Genomic DNA, 14,126 nt, shown 5'->3' on the forward strand with positions numbered 1-14,126 from the left:
CCATTTTAGGGTCAGAAGTGGGATGTTGGCCAATGATTGCACAATGCTCAGCAACATTTGTGGCTCCTCAGATACTGAAGCAATCCATGTCCAAATGCGACAAGATCTGGACAGTATCCAGGCTGACAAGTGGCAAGTAATATTCAGGCCACACAAATGCCAGACCGTGACCATCTCCACTAAAATACAATCTAACCACTGCTTCTTGGCGTTCAATGCTATTACCATCACTGAATCCACAGTGGACTGCAGCGGTTCAACAAGGCAGCTCACCACCAACCTCTCAAGAGGCAACCAGGGACAGGCAATAAATGCTGGCCCAGCCAGTCACACCCAGATTCACGATTTTTTTAAAGAATTAACAGTGGACGGTTGCTTAGACATCATAGTGATCTGTGCTCAGGCCCCAGCTGTTCACAATAGCCATTAAACATTTGGTTTTTGGAATCAAATACAATATATCCTAACCTGCTGACAGAACTAAAGGATGTTGGATTGTGAGTGGGTGAAGACGTTGTAAAAAGCTTCAAGGTGACTAAGACAAGTGGAGTGAATGGGCAAATATTTTGCAGATGGAGAGCAAGGTGTGTAGAGGTGACGGTTTGCCCTTCGTTGGGAACAATAGACTGGAAGCATATCGTTTGAAAAGGGATTGTTTGGAACATGTTGATCTACAAAGGGACGCATGCACCTTTTTGTTGTTTCCTTCTGCGCATCCCTCCAAGTTCCCTGCAGCGCAGTGAGGTCTGAACTCAAAAGGCAATACTGGGAATGGAATTGGCACGCTGACCAGTGTACATAGACCCTCCAAGTGGGGAGCTGTAACATTGCAAATGATCATTGCAAAGTGACATTTCCAGAACCTGCACCTGCATGTCTCTTTGTTCGGCAACATTTCACAGGGCACGACACTACTTTAACTTACCAAAATGCAAAACCCCACAAATATCTAAATTAAACTCCATCTGTCAGTCCTTGGCCCTTTCATAGCCAACGGTGCCGTTATATTCTGAGATGATCTTCTTCACTGTCCACTGCACCACTTTGTTCATGTTATCTATAAACTTACTAACCTTGCCTCCAATATTCACGTCCAAGTCGTTGATATACATGATGAAAAGTAATGAGCTCAACACTGATTCTTTCAACACACTGCTGGCCACAGGCTTCCAGTCTGAAAAACAATCCGTTACCTTCAATCCATTTTTTTATCCAATTGGTTAGCTTTCCCTGGATTGCATGTGATCTAACCTTAGTAATCTGGCTATGATGAGGAAACTCATTAAACGCCTTGCTGCAGTCTGTGTAAACAGATGATAACACAGTGCCTTCGTCAATCTTCTTTTTCACCTCGTCGAAATACTCAATCACGTTAATGAGACATGATTTCCATAGCGAAAAGCCATGTTGACTTTAAGTAATAAGTCCTTGCCTTTCTAAATGCATGTAAGTCCTATCCTTCAGAATTCCCTCCAACAAGCTGCCCTCGTCAGACGTTAGGTTCACTGAGTATATAATTTCCTGTGTTTTTTGATCACTTTTCCTTTTCTAGTCCCATTCCTCCATTGGCCACAAAATTTAAAATATAACTAAGTTGGTGATATGGCCAAGCATATCATTCTCAGAGTGTGTCAGGCTCAGTGTTAGGAAAGGGTCAGGCAAATTTCTTTAATCTGCTAAAACAAGGCGTTTACGATGAAAAACACAATTACTCAAACTATGATGGAAAGAAGAATGATGAGAGGATATTGCAAAAATATACATTGACATTTCCCTTTGGTAAATATTGTGGAACACACACACACACACACACACACACACACACACACACACACACACACACACACACACACACGTGGCAGAAGGAAAAATTAACATTTGGATCAGATGATATTTTGCTTGTAGACTCATTTAGTCCTACAGCATGAAGACAGACCCTTTGGCCCAAACTGGTCCATGCTGACTCAAATGTCCATCCACACTAACACCATTTCCTTGCACTTGGCCCATATTGTTCTGAACCTTTCCCACCCATACACTTGTTCAAGTGCCTTTTAAATGTTAATGTAAATGCATCAAATTGTGCAAAAAAGCTGCCACTCTTGTTTCCTTTTATTCTGTTCCCCTCTAACCTTAAACTGATGTCCTCCAGTCCTCGATTCCCCAACTCTGGGAAAAAAGACTGTCCTTTCACCAAAACCATGCCTCTCATGATCTTGTACACTTCAGATTAGATACCCTACAGTATGGAAACAGGCCCTTCAGCCAGCAAGTCCACATCAACCCTTCGAATAGTTACCCACCCAGGCCCATTCCTCTAGCCTATGTTTATCCCTGCCGAATGCGTCGAACACGATGTTCGATTTAGTATGGCCAATTCACCTGACCTTCATATCTTCAGACTGTGGGAAGAAACCAGAGTACCCGGAGGAAACCTGCGCAGACATAGGGAGAATGTGCAAACTCTACACAGACACTCGCCCGAGGTGCGAATCGAACCCGGAGCCCTAGTGCTGTGAGGCAGTAGTGCGAACAACTGAGCCACCGTGCTACCCATTTTATACAGATTATGGAGCTTGTTAATTCCACATCATTTGAGTGAAGCGATAAGGAAAACCTTCTGAATTCACAGGAAAGAAACGGAGATGTCGAAGTGAGGCAAAAGAGTTATTGTGATCAACCCTGAGAGTGTTGCGGAGGCATTATTTCGGGTATGTTGGGCAGATTTTTTCTTCTTTATAAGGAATGATCACCTTACCACAGAGAGAGGGCAATGGGGTTCCACCAGACTAATCCCTGGGATGGTGGTACCATGAGGAGTGAAAAAATAATCCGTAGTGCTGTGAGAGAATAAGAGGTGATTGCATTGAAACGTTAGGGGGATGGATAGTCACCCATCATGTTCTCAACAAACACTAATACGGTGATAGTTTCCATGGCTTGTTATTTTTTCACTCGGGTTACATGATTCGCAATAGTTTAAGAGTCTCTAAGTACATTCCCCTCACCCGACCTTGACTCTACGTGTCGATTGAGAGAGACAGAGGGTCATTCTTTGAATAAACTGTCCGCACATTAATACAGTGTATTTGCTGTATGATTCTGCACTGAGTGTCATGTTATCCACAAACATTACAGCAGCCACAATACCTTCATTCTAAAACAGTTAACTATTCCCACCAGCTTCTGACGTCCATGGAGAATATGTTTCTGACTTCTTAGAGATGGAAGGAGTCTCCTTGACACTTGGGGTGAAGCATATGGCTTCCTTCCTCACTGTCAGCAAACCGCATTAAAGTGTCATGTGTTGCACAGGTAATGGAGCTACAAGGAACATCGGGGATCCCTCTATGAGTGACGTCTTTGCTCCATTGATTTGTCAGGTTGGAGCATCAAGGATACCCTCCTGTTCCTGTATCCGTGACTCAAGGGTCTGAATGGTCTCCTCTTGGTTACATGGAATAGGTTCAAGCGCCTGATTGGGCTCTGCCTGCTCCTATTTAACAGCTCGATGTGCTGACCAGACCCAACCTCTTCCTTGGAACAGGCAGGAGAATTGAATGTGTTGTCCCTCTTCTTGATCAGTAATTTCGATGGGCTGAATAGCTTCCAAATATCAGTGCGTAACAAGCTTGAGATGCTGAATGAGCTTCTCTTTTAACTGTGGAAATATACAGTATCTGTCCGTGCTTTTGTATGAATGCCACAGGCACTTTAACAGCACATGACTGAATTTTGTCCAGGTTTTGCTGCACATGGACACAGATTGGTTCAGGAGCTGACGGGGTGGGGGGCACATTGTTCTGAACATTGTGTGATCTTCAGTAACCCTCCCAACTTCTGATCTTGTGATGGCGAAAGACATTGATGAAACAGCTGAAGGTGTTTGTGCTAAGGAACTAACCTAAGGATCTCCTGAAGAAATGTCCGGGGACTGAGAAGACTGTCGACCATTGATCTCAAGCATCTTTCTTTGTACTCTGAAAGACCCCAACGAGTCTGGAGTTTACACCTAATTCCCATTCAGCTCAAATATATAGGTTGTCCCGATGACACCCTCAGTCAAATATTGCCTTTATATCGTGGCCATTCACTCTTCCCTGAGCCCCTATGTTCAACTCTTGTTCATATCAATAGGTGACGGTGCATATATGGGGATTGTTTTCTTCTCACAGAGGATAATAGCTTTAAATTAAGGTTGTGTAGGTATAGGACAGATGTTAGGGGTAGGTTCTTTACTCAGCGAGTCGTGAGTTCATGGAATGCCCTGCCAGTAGCACTGGTGGACTCTCCCTCATTATGGGCATTTAAGCGGGCATTGGATAGCCAAATGGAGGATAGTGGGCTAGTGTAGGTTAGGTGGGCTTGGATCGGCGCAACATCGAGGGCCGAAGGGCCTGTACTGCGCTGTATTCTTCTATGTTCTATGTTCTATGTAAGCAATGTCTGGAATTATCTGGGCTAGAGAGCTAGGGGAGCTAGATCACTGAAAGTATTTAAAGAGGAGGTAGATTAATTTTTGACCTGTCAGTTTTCACATTCTCCCTGTGTCTGCGTGGGTTCCCTCCCACAGTCCAAAAATGTGCAGTTTAGGTGAATTGGTTAATGTTAGTGTTAGGTGAAGGGGTTAATGTAGGGGAATGTTAGCCTTCCTAACCTGCAATCTTCTTCCTGACCTCTCCGCCCCCACCCCACTCTGACCTATCACCCTCACCTTGCCCTCTTTCCACCTATCGCATTTCCAACGCCCCTCCCCCAAGTCCCTCCTCCGTACCTTTTATCTCAGCCTGCTGGACACACTTTCCTCATTCCTGAACAAGGGCTTATGCCCGAAACGTCGATTCTCCTGTTCCCTGGATGCTGCCTGACCTGCTGCGCTGTTCCAGCAACACATTTTCAGCTCTGATCTCCAGCATCTGCAGACCTCTCTTTCTCCTCATAGCATAACACCACACAAGTATGAGAAAAAGAAACAGAATGATGTTATTCGGTCCACCGAGCCTGATATGCCGTTCGATAGTTTCTAATATGTTCCTCAACATCATTCTCCTGCCTTCCCCGAGAATCCTTGATCCCCTTATAAAGCAAAAGCATATCTGTTCTGTCTTTTTGGCACGAGTGTCTGTGTGTGTGCGCGTCCATCTGCTTGTGATCCGTGTATTTGTTTGTCTATGTCTGTCTTTCTTTGTATCAGCCTGTGTGTTTGTATCTGTATTTGTGTCTACTTGTGTGTGACTCTATATGTCGCTGTGTGTTTCTAATTGTGTGTATGCATTTCCCCTTGTATATATTGTGTTTGTTCTTATATTGAAGTGTTTACCAATAATTCTGTGTATTTATGTGTCTGCATCTCTGTGCGGTGAGGTATCTGCGTTTTTTTGGGGGGAGTGAAAGGACTGTCTTTGGAAATGCCACTGGACTTAAAGTGAGAACTGTCTTTTAATTAGCACTGTTCCTTACTCGGTCAGTGGGACATGGACGTTTCAGAAACTCCATGTGAGGCGTCCCAGTCCGCTCCATCTTCTACTAGCGTCCTCCCCACATGGTGGGGGTAGGCGGTTGCCGGAATGGAGATTGGGCACTTTACCAACCTGCTTGGCCCTTTTTGTCCTATTCCAGGTTGTTTCTCTTGGAAAGGGAGAATAGGAGTGAGGGCAGGAGTGGGTGATCCTGCTGTTAGTCCTGGTGGAAGTGGGGCTCGGGGGAATGGTGAGGTGTCTGGAATTAGTCAGTCGACAGTTTTGCATTCACATAGTATTATTGTTGTGTGCGAGTGTGGGGTATTGCGTCGGTGACAAAGAAAGTTTGGGAGGATACTGATTTCAATAGTGACAGTGGTAGTGCGTGAGCTGTATATGGAGATAGAGCGTGAGGATTGTCTGAGAGTAGGTGCTATGGCAGATATACAGTGAGTGTGAGGGAGCAGAGAGAATACGGTGACCTTTATCCTGACAGAGCCGGGAGGATATTGATGCTTGTCCTGTATTGATGGACAGTTCTTCAGATCATGTCAGAGTCGAGGTGAGCCTCCCGAATGTCTTGCCCAAGTCTATCACTAATAATGACACAGACCTGTCCCTCAGCTTCCACAGAATCGGTTTAGCTCGAGCTTACAAATAGCAAGGAGAAGCAAATATTTGTGTGTCATATATCGAAACCAAAACGGTTGCAGAAAGTCTGAGCATCATATGCTCTGGAAATTAGATATGCAAGTATTGTGAATACTGCAGTCTTATTGGATCGTCTCATTTTGCATCTAAAGTGCATTGACTAAGTGACTGTTCATGCTGTGAAAAATAAGTTCCATAAGTGTATATGAAGTGGATTGAAGAGTGTGTTGTGATGCAAACTAGAGAGCAGGTTATTTCGAATTTGTTGTTGTGTGATCAGACGTACGAATTAATGACCTTGCTCTGAAGCAACTTTCAAGGAATAATGAGATTAATAAGGTGGATTTTACACGGTGTCTGCATACAATATAGAATGCTTCAACATTTTTGGTTGAACGTCATGGAAATCTTGTAGCTCGAGGGTCAAAATAGCTTCAGTGAATTGGGAAAGTTCAATAAATAACATTCAATAAAAAAAAACAATGGTTGTTCGAGCCATAGAGTCGACAGTACGGAGACAGGAGCTTTATCCCAAGCTAAACCCTTCCGAACAAAACGTCCATCCATGCTATTCCCATTTCCCTCCCATTGCCCCGTATCCTTCTAATCATTTCCTGTACGCGTATTTGACCAAATGCCTTTTAAATGTTGTTAATGTACCCGCCTCAACCACTTCCACTGGCACCTCATTCCATATGCGTACCAACACCTGTGTAACACGGTTCTGCCTCAGGTTCCCTTGAATTCTTTCTCCTCTGAACTTTAACCAATGCCCTATAGTCTGTGAATGCCCAACCCTGGGAAACAAGACTGAGTGCATTCACTCTGTCCATGCCTGTCATGACCTTATACATTTCCATCAGATCCCCTCAATCTTATAGTGTAAAGCTAAAAGTCGTAGCTTGTCTAATCTCTCCCTTTCACTCAGGCCATTGAGACATTAACATTCTTGTAAATTTCTTCAGCACTCTTTCCAGTTTAATATAATCCTTCCTATAGCAAAATGAACAAAACTAAACATAATGCTACCAGTATGGCCTCATCAGCATCCTGTATAACGGCAACATATCTCCATAATTGCGATACTCATCAATATACACTAATGAAGGCCAGTGTGCCAAAAGCTTTCTTCACTATCCTGTCTACCTCTTAATCAACTTGCAAAGAACCCTGCACCTGAATTCCAAGATCCTCCTGTTCCACCACATTGCTTAGGACCCAACCATTCACCATAAAACTCCAACCTTGATTTGACTGTCTAAAATGCAAGAAATTACACTGATCTATATCAAAATCCATTTGTTAATTCTCAGCCCACTTCCCCAGCTGATCATGGTATTGCTGTAATTTCTGAAATTTATAATAACCTTTCTCACTCTCAATGATGCTGCCTATTTTAGTGTCGTCTTCAAACTTACAGATCATGCCTGTACATTCTCATCTTTATGTATGTAATATATAGTGGTCCCATGCACGAACCGCTGAGGCATTCCACCCGTCACAGGCCTCCAGTCTGACCAGCATTCTTCCAGTATTACGCTCTGCCTCCTAACATCAGGTCAATTTTGTACCTAATTTGCCAGCTCCCCCTCATTTCCATGTGTTCTAACCTTCCAGAGCAGCATACCTTACTGAATGCCTTACGAGAATCCATATAGACTGCATATACCACGTTGCCCTCCTCAACGTTGCTGGTCACTTCATCAAGGAACGCCAATAAGTTTGTGAGTCATGATTTCCCTTGCGCAAAGACGTGCTGACTTTGATGTCTGGCTTTTGCCCGAAACATCAATTTTCCTGCTCCTCGGATACAGCCTGACCTGCTGTGCTTTTGCAGCACCATTCTAATCTTACTCCGAATGTCACCCTGCCTTTTCAAATGCATATATATCCAATTGCTCCGAATCTTCTGAAGTAACTTACCAATTAGATTTTAGATTAACTGGTCTTTAGTTCCCAGGTTTATCTTTGTAACCTTTCTTGAATAAGGGCACAGCATTCACTCCCCTCCAGTCGGCAGGCACCTCACTCGTTGGTCAGCAATGATGGAATGGAACCAACCAGGGCTCCAGCAATTTCTTCTCTATCCTTCTGCAGTGTTCCTGAATATATCTGGCCAGGACCAGGAGTTTTTAGAAATACTGCAAAGTTTGAAATATACGTCTGTTTATTTCAGCTACAAACACTGAAGAGTGGGAAAGCGACTCAGTGATGGTTAACATAACAAATCAGAAAATATATTCATCATAGGAAATGACTTCAGAAGATTTCCAGGCTTTGTGGAAACATAAGATTTCTCAGAAATTAACGATCCAGAAAAGGAAGGCCATGAAACTGGTAAGGAAATCGAAAAGAGAGCGTGCATGCTAACAAACAGGAACACAAAGACTGCATTAATCTGCGATCTATATTTCAAAGGAAACAAAATAAATGCAAGATCAAATGTGGAAATTTGTAATCGGGAGAGTAGAGGTCGTGGAGAACAGGGAAATGGCCAAGAAAATAACCAATCTGTCTTCATAGAGGATGTTCCATAAAACCACCCAGTAATACAAAGTGATCATATCGGAATTCTGGAGCTGAATACATCAATTCAATTCATATCAGTAACAAGGTAGCACGTTATAATGTAACTGGAATGACCTTTGCTAAGTCTGACAAAACAGATATACGTTCTATCAAAATGTCAGAAATAAATCACCAATAGTAGTATCAACTGCACTGTCGATGACTGTGTTTTATTTTCCTGTACATTCTGCAGAGACCGGAAGCCATTGTAGATAAATACTAGTTAGTAAACGTGATCCAAGCACTATAGACGAATGGAAGGGATCCAAACAGCTACAAAGGGAAGAAGACATCGTGTCGAGAAATGCAGACCAATTACCTTGACATCTGTTGGGAAACTGTTTGAATCTATTACACAGGATGAGATTTTTGATATTTAGAAATTAGCAGCAACAATGGAGAGAATCATCATGCATTTCTGTTAGATAAATCATAGTTGATAAACTCGGAATTGTTTGAAGTTGTTTCTTACAGCATAGATAACGGGGGTCCAGTAGAAGTGGCATATATTGGATTTTCGGAAAGGTTTCTATCAGAACTCAAACAGTCAGTTCGTAAATACAAAGAATATGAAGGGTATTTGGAGGAATATATGTAAGTGGAAAGTTAATGTTTGGTTTGCCTTCATTTTAGAGAGTCAGGACATTGAAGTTAACACATGTTGAAGCAGTTTCACAGCGTGTTGGTGAGACTGCACCTGGAATATGGTGTACATTTTCGGTGAACGAATCTCAGAAAGAAAATACTGACCACAGAGGAAGTGCAATGGATATTGTAGAGATGAATCCCTCAGATAGCGAAATTGCCTGATGAGGAAACTTGGCCTCTGTTCTCGAGAGTTTCAAAGAATGAGAGTTGGGTCAGAGTGAAATTTAGAAAATTCACAAAGCATATAACAAGTTGGAAGTTAACAGAATGATTCCCTGGCTACGTAATCCACATTCAAGGCAAATAATGGCAGGATCTGTGACAGGCCATTTAAGACTGCAATAACGAGGAAACCCTTCACTTGGAGGGGACTGACTAACACAAGGGCATGGAAACATGCTGGCAGTCAAGATGAGGGAGAATCTCCAGATAATCTACCAGTGTGTCAAGCGGAACAGAATAACCAGGGAACAGGTAGGACTCATTAGTGACTTGCCAAGTTGTATCCAAATCAACTTTAGTGGTAGGAGACAGAGGGTGGGGTTCGAAGGCTGTTTGTGTGACTGGAGGCCAGTGTCCAATAGTGCACCACGGGGAGCAATGTTGTGTCCTTTATCATTTATGATTCGGAGGTGCTGGTGTTGGACTGGGGTGGACAAAATTAAAAATCGTATAACACCAGGTTATAGTCTAACAGATTTTTTTCGGTGGCTGCTGCTTCACCAAAGCGCACGACCACCTGTTGAAGAAGCAGCACGTCGAAAGCTAGTGTTTCCGAATAAACCTGTTGAACTATAACCTGATGTTGTGTGATTTTTTAACCTTACTGTTCGTGGTATTCATAAATGATGCAGCTGCGAATATGGTCGAGGGGTGACGTGGGGTGATAAGTAAGTTTGTGTTTGATACAAAGATTGGCCGGGTGGATGGCAGTGCGGAGGATGGTCTTATGTTACAGTAAGATACAGATGAAATGGACAGATGGGTGGATAAATGACAGATGGAATGTAACCCTGATAGCTCCGAGTTGATGCACGTTGGAAGAAGGAACCAGATAGCGGAATACTCAATGACTGGCAGCACGCTGGGAAGCTCGGAGGGTGCTTCTCCACACCTGGATTGGACTAGACAGGTTAATAACAATTTGGGAAAGCATAGGGGATCGTAAACATAGCCTTTATTCATCGAGGCATAGGTTCTAAGAGCTATGTGGAACTTTGGTGAGTCCAAGATGGAATGCTGTGTATTGTTCTGGGAACCACATTACAGGAAGAATGTGATTGCACTGGAGGGGGTGCAGAAGATATTCACCCGGATGTTCCGTGTGATGGAGCATATCAGCTATGGGGAGAGGCTGGATAAGCTCGTGTTGTATAGTTTGAGGAGAGAAGGCTGAGGGGGCCGTGATTCAGAAGGATGGGATTACAAGGGACATGGACACGGTGGATCGACAGCAGCTGTTCCTTTTTAGTCAACGGACCACACGTTTAAAGTGAAGGGATTGAGGTTTAGTGAGGATATGAGGATTACTTCTCACCCAGAGGTATTAGGGTCTGGAGTGCACTTCTTGAGAGCGGTGTTGTCATGGTAACCTCAAAACCATTCGAAAATATATGGATGTGCACTTGAAATGCCATAAGATTCATGGCTACGGGTCTTGTGTCGGAGAGTCGGCCGAATGTAGACCGTGCTGAACTTCTCATATTACAGGGTCCGTGCTTCTGTAATTTTATGGCTGTAGAAGGCCAATCGCTGAGTAGCTGAAAATAGGAATTGTTGGGATTCTGAAGAATACCTTAACAAAGATTATAAGAGTGAACTTGTAATACCTTCTGGAAATATGTTAATGGCAAAGTTAAGAGAAAAAAGGTGCAGCTTTCTTACAGTCTAATACCAGATAATTGATTACAGGGAAATAGCAAATACTTCAGTTATGTCTTTACAGAAGAAAACAAAACAAAAAAGAAAACTCCCAGCAATGCTAGAGAACTCTATTCTGGTGAGAAAAAAAAGAATAGAATGAAACAGCAAATTAACACTCTGGAGAAAGTATTGGACTGCAAGTGATGGGCATAGACAAAGTCGACAGAGATTTATCAAATGGGAATCGTATTTGAGAAAGTAGCTTTTAGCAAAATTATGGAGAAGTTATCAATGCAATACGATTGGAATCTCAGAAGGATTTTTGATAAAGTTACAAGCTTATTGTGCAAATTCAAAATCTATGGGACTGGAGCTAATATATAGTCATGACTTTAGAATGGGTGAGTAACAAAACAATGTTATTTAAAATGGAAAGCCTGGAGGATATAGCTAGGACCAAGGCTTGGGCCCCAGCTATTCCTAATAAACATCGCATCTTTGGTTGAGGGGCTCAAATGCATAATTTCCAAGTCTGCTGACAGCACAAAACGATGTCAGCTTGTGAATGAGTAAGGATAATGTAAGAAAGCTCCAAGGAGATTGAGACAATTTGAGTGTCTCGGCAAATACGTGTCTGATAGAGAGCAATGGGAGAAATGAGATGTTGTGTACTTTGATGGGAACAATAGAATGGGAGCCTACTATTTGAAAAGAGATTGATTGAAAAATGTTGATCTATAAATGAACTTAATCTGCATTTTTGTTTATTTCTGCGTGGCCCTCCGAGTCCATGTAGGACAGTGAGTTCTGAATGCAGACGTCAATACTGGAAATGACATTGGCAAGCTTATCAGTGGGTCGCTGTAACATTGAAAATAATCTGGATCTCCCTGCACACCAGTCACTGAAAGCAATATTATAGGAGCATAAAGCAGTTAGGAAGGTAAATGGTGTGTTGACGTTTATTTTAGGAGGATTTGTATACAGGAGGAAGAGTCATTTACTGCAGCTGTACAGGGCCTTGGCGAGACCCCCGTCACAAACATTGTGTAGTATTCTGTGCAGTTTTGGTCTCCTTACCTAATAAAGGACAGACATGATATTGAGGTAGAGCAGTGAAGGATGACTAGACTGATCTCTGGGATGACAGGCGTATTGTGGGAATAGATCAAAGTTTGGAAGAAGATCTGTAGCTCGGGTGCTCATTGTAGTGGTTCTGTTCGCCGACCTGGGAATTTGTGTTGCAGACGTTTCGTCCCCTGTCTAGGTGACATCCTCAGTGCTTGGGAGACTCCTGTGAAGCGCTTCTGTGATGTTTCCTCCGGCATTTATAGTGATTTGTATCTGCCAGGTCCGGTCGTCAGTTCCAGCTGTCCGGTGCTGGAACTGGTATATTGGGTCCAGGTCGACATGGGACGAAACGTCTGCAACACAAATTCCCAGCTGTGGGAGTAGAGTTTGGGCCACTGGGCCTTTATTCCATGGGCTTCAGGAAAATGAGTGGAGATTTCAGTGGAAATCTCAAAACCTCCAACCCTGGCAATATCTTTGTAAATCGTTTCTGAATCCTTTCAGGTTCCATCCATTTTTCCAATATGGGATAGACCGGAATTGCACGAAATATTCAATAGTGGCCTAACCAATGTCCAGTACAGCCACAACATGACCTCCCAACTCCTATATCCTATACTGACCAACAACGACAAGTATATCAAACACCTTCTTCATTATCTTATCTACCTGCGACTCCAATTTCAAAATACAATGAACCTGCACTCCAAGGTCTCATTCTTTAACATCACTCTCCAAGGACTTAACATTAAATGTATAAGTCAAGCCTTGATTTTCCTTGCCAATATGGAGCACCTCATATTTGACCAAATTAAACTCCATCTTCCACTCCTCAGCCCTTGGTCCATCTGATCAAGATCTCGTTATAGTCTGAGGTATATTTTTTTCTCTGTCCACTGCACCTCCTATTTTGGTGTCAAATATGAACGTACTAACCATAGTTCCTATGTGCACATGCAAATCATTTAGATAAATGACGAACAGCATTGGATCCAGCACCAATCATTGTGGCACTCCACTGGTCACAGGCCTCCAGCCTGAAAAACAGCCCCCACCACCACTCTCTGTCTTCTACCTATGAGCCAATTCTGTATCCAAATGGCTAGTTCTCCCTGTAGTCCATGTAATCTTACGTTGTTAACCAGTTTCCAATGAGGAACCTTGTCCACCGCCTTACTGAAGTCCATATAGACCACGTCCACTGCTCTGCTCTCATCAATCCTTTTTGTTACTTCTTCAAGAAAAAAAATCAAGTTCTTGAGACATGATCCCCCACGCACAAAGCCATGTTGACTTTCTCAAATCAGTCCTTGCCTTTCCAAATATGTTTAAATCCTGTCCTTCAGGATTCCCTCCAACAACCTGCCCACCACCGATGTCAGGTTCACTGGTCTATTGTTCCCTGGCTTTTCCTTCCCAGTTTTTTTTTAATAATAGTACCAGGTTAGTCAGCCTCATGTCTTCCAACATCTCACCTGTGGCTATTGATGATAAGAACATGTCATCAAGATTCCCAGCAATCACTTCTCGAGCTTCGCACAGAGTACTTGTGCATACCTGATCAGGACCTATGAAGTGCATTTCAATTACATATCATTTGGTTCATGTGTGGAATGATCATCCTGAGCAGTGATAGACGTGTGTAAAGTTACAATGTTTCAAAGACATTTTATTAAGTATAAGAATCAGAGAAGGTTTGTAAAATATGGTCCGAGTACAGGAACATGGAAGTAGTTTAGTTTGAGATTGATGTTACAACTGAGTATACAGGTCATTGGGCCTGTTTATGAGCCCCCCCCCCCCGTAACTCTATGATTCCATGTGTGCTTGTATGTCTAAGTATGTATCTGCATATTTCTGTCTGCG

Source organism: Chiloscyllium plagiosum, unplaced genomic scaffold (assembly GCF_037043375.1).
Source record: "Chiloscyllium plagiosum isolate Xiang-an unplaced genomic scaffold, Cpla_swu_hap1 HiC_scaffold_42, whole genome shotgun sequence".
Lineage (NCBI taxonomy): Eukaryota > Metazoa > Chordata > Chondrichthyes > Orectolobiformes > Hemiscylliidae > Chiloscyllium > Chiloscyllium plagiosum.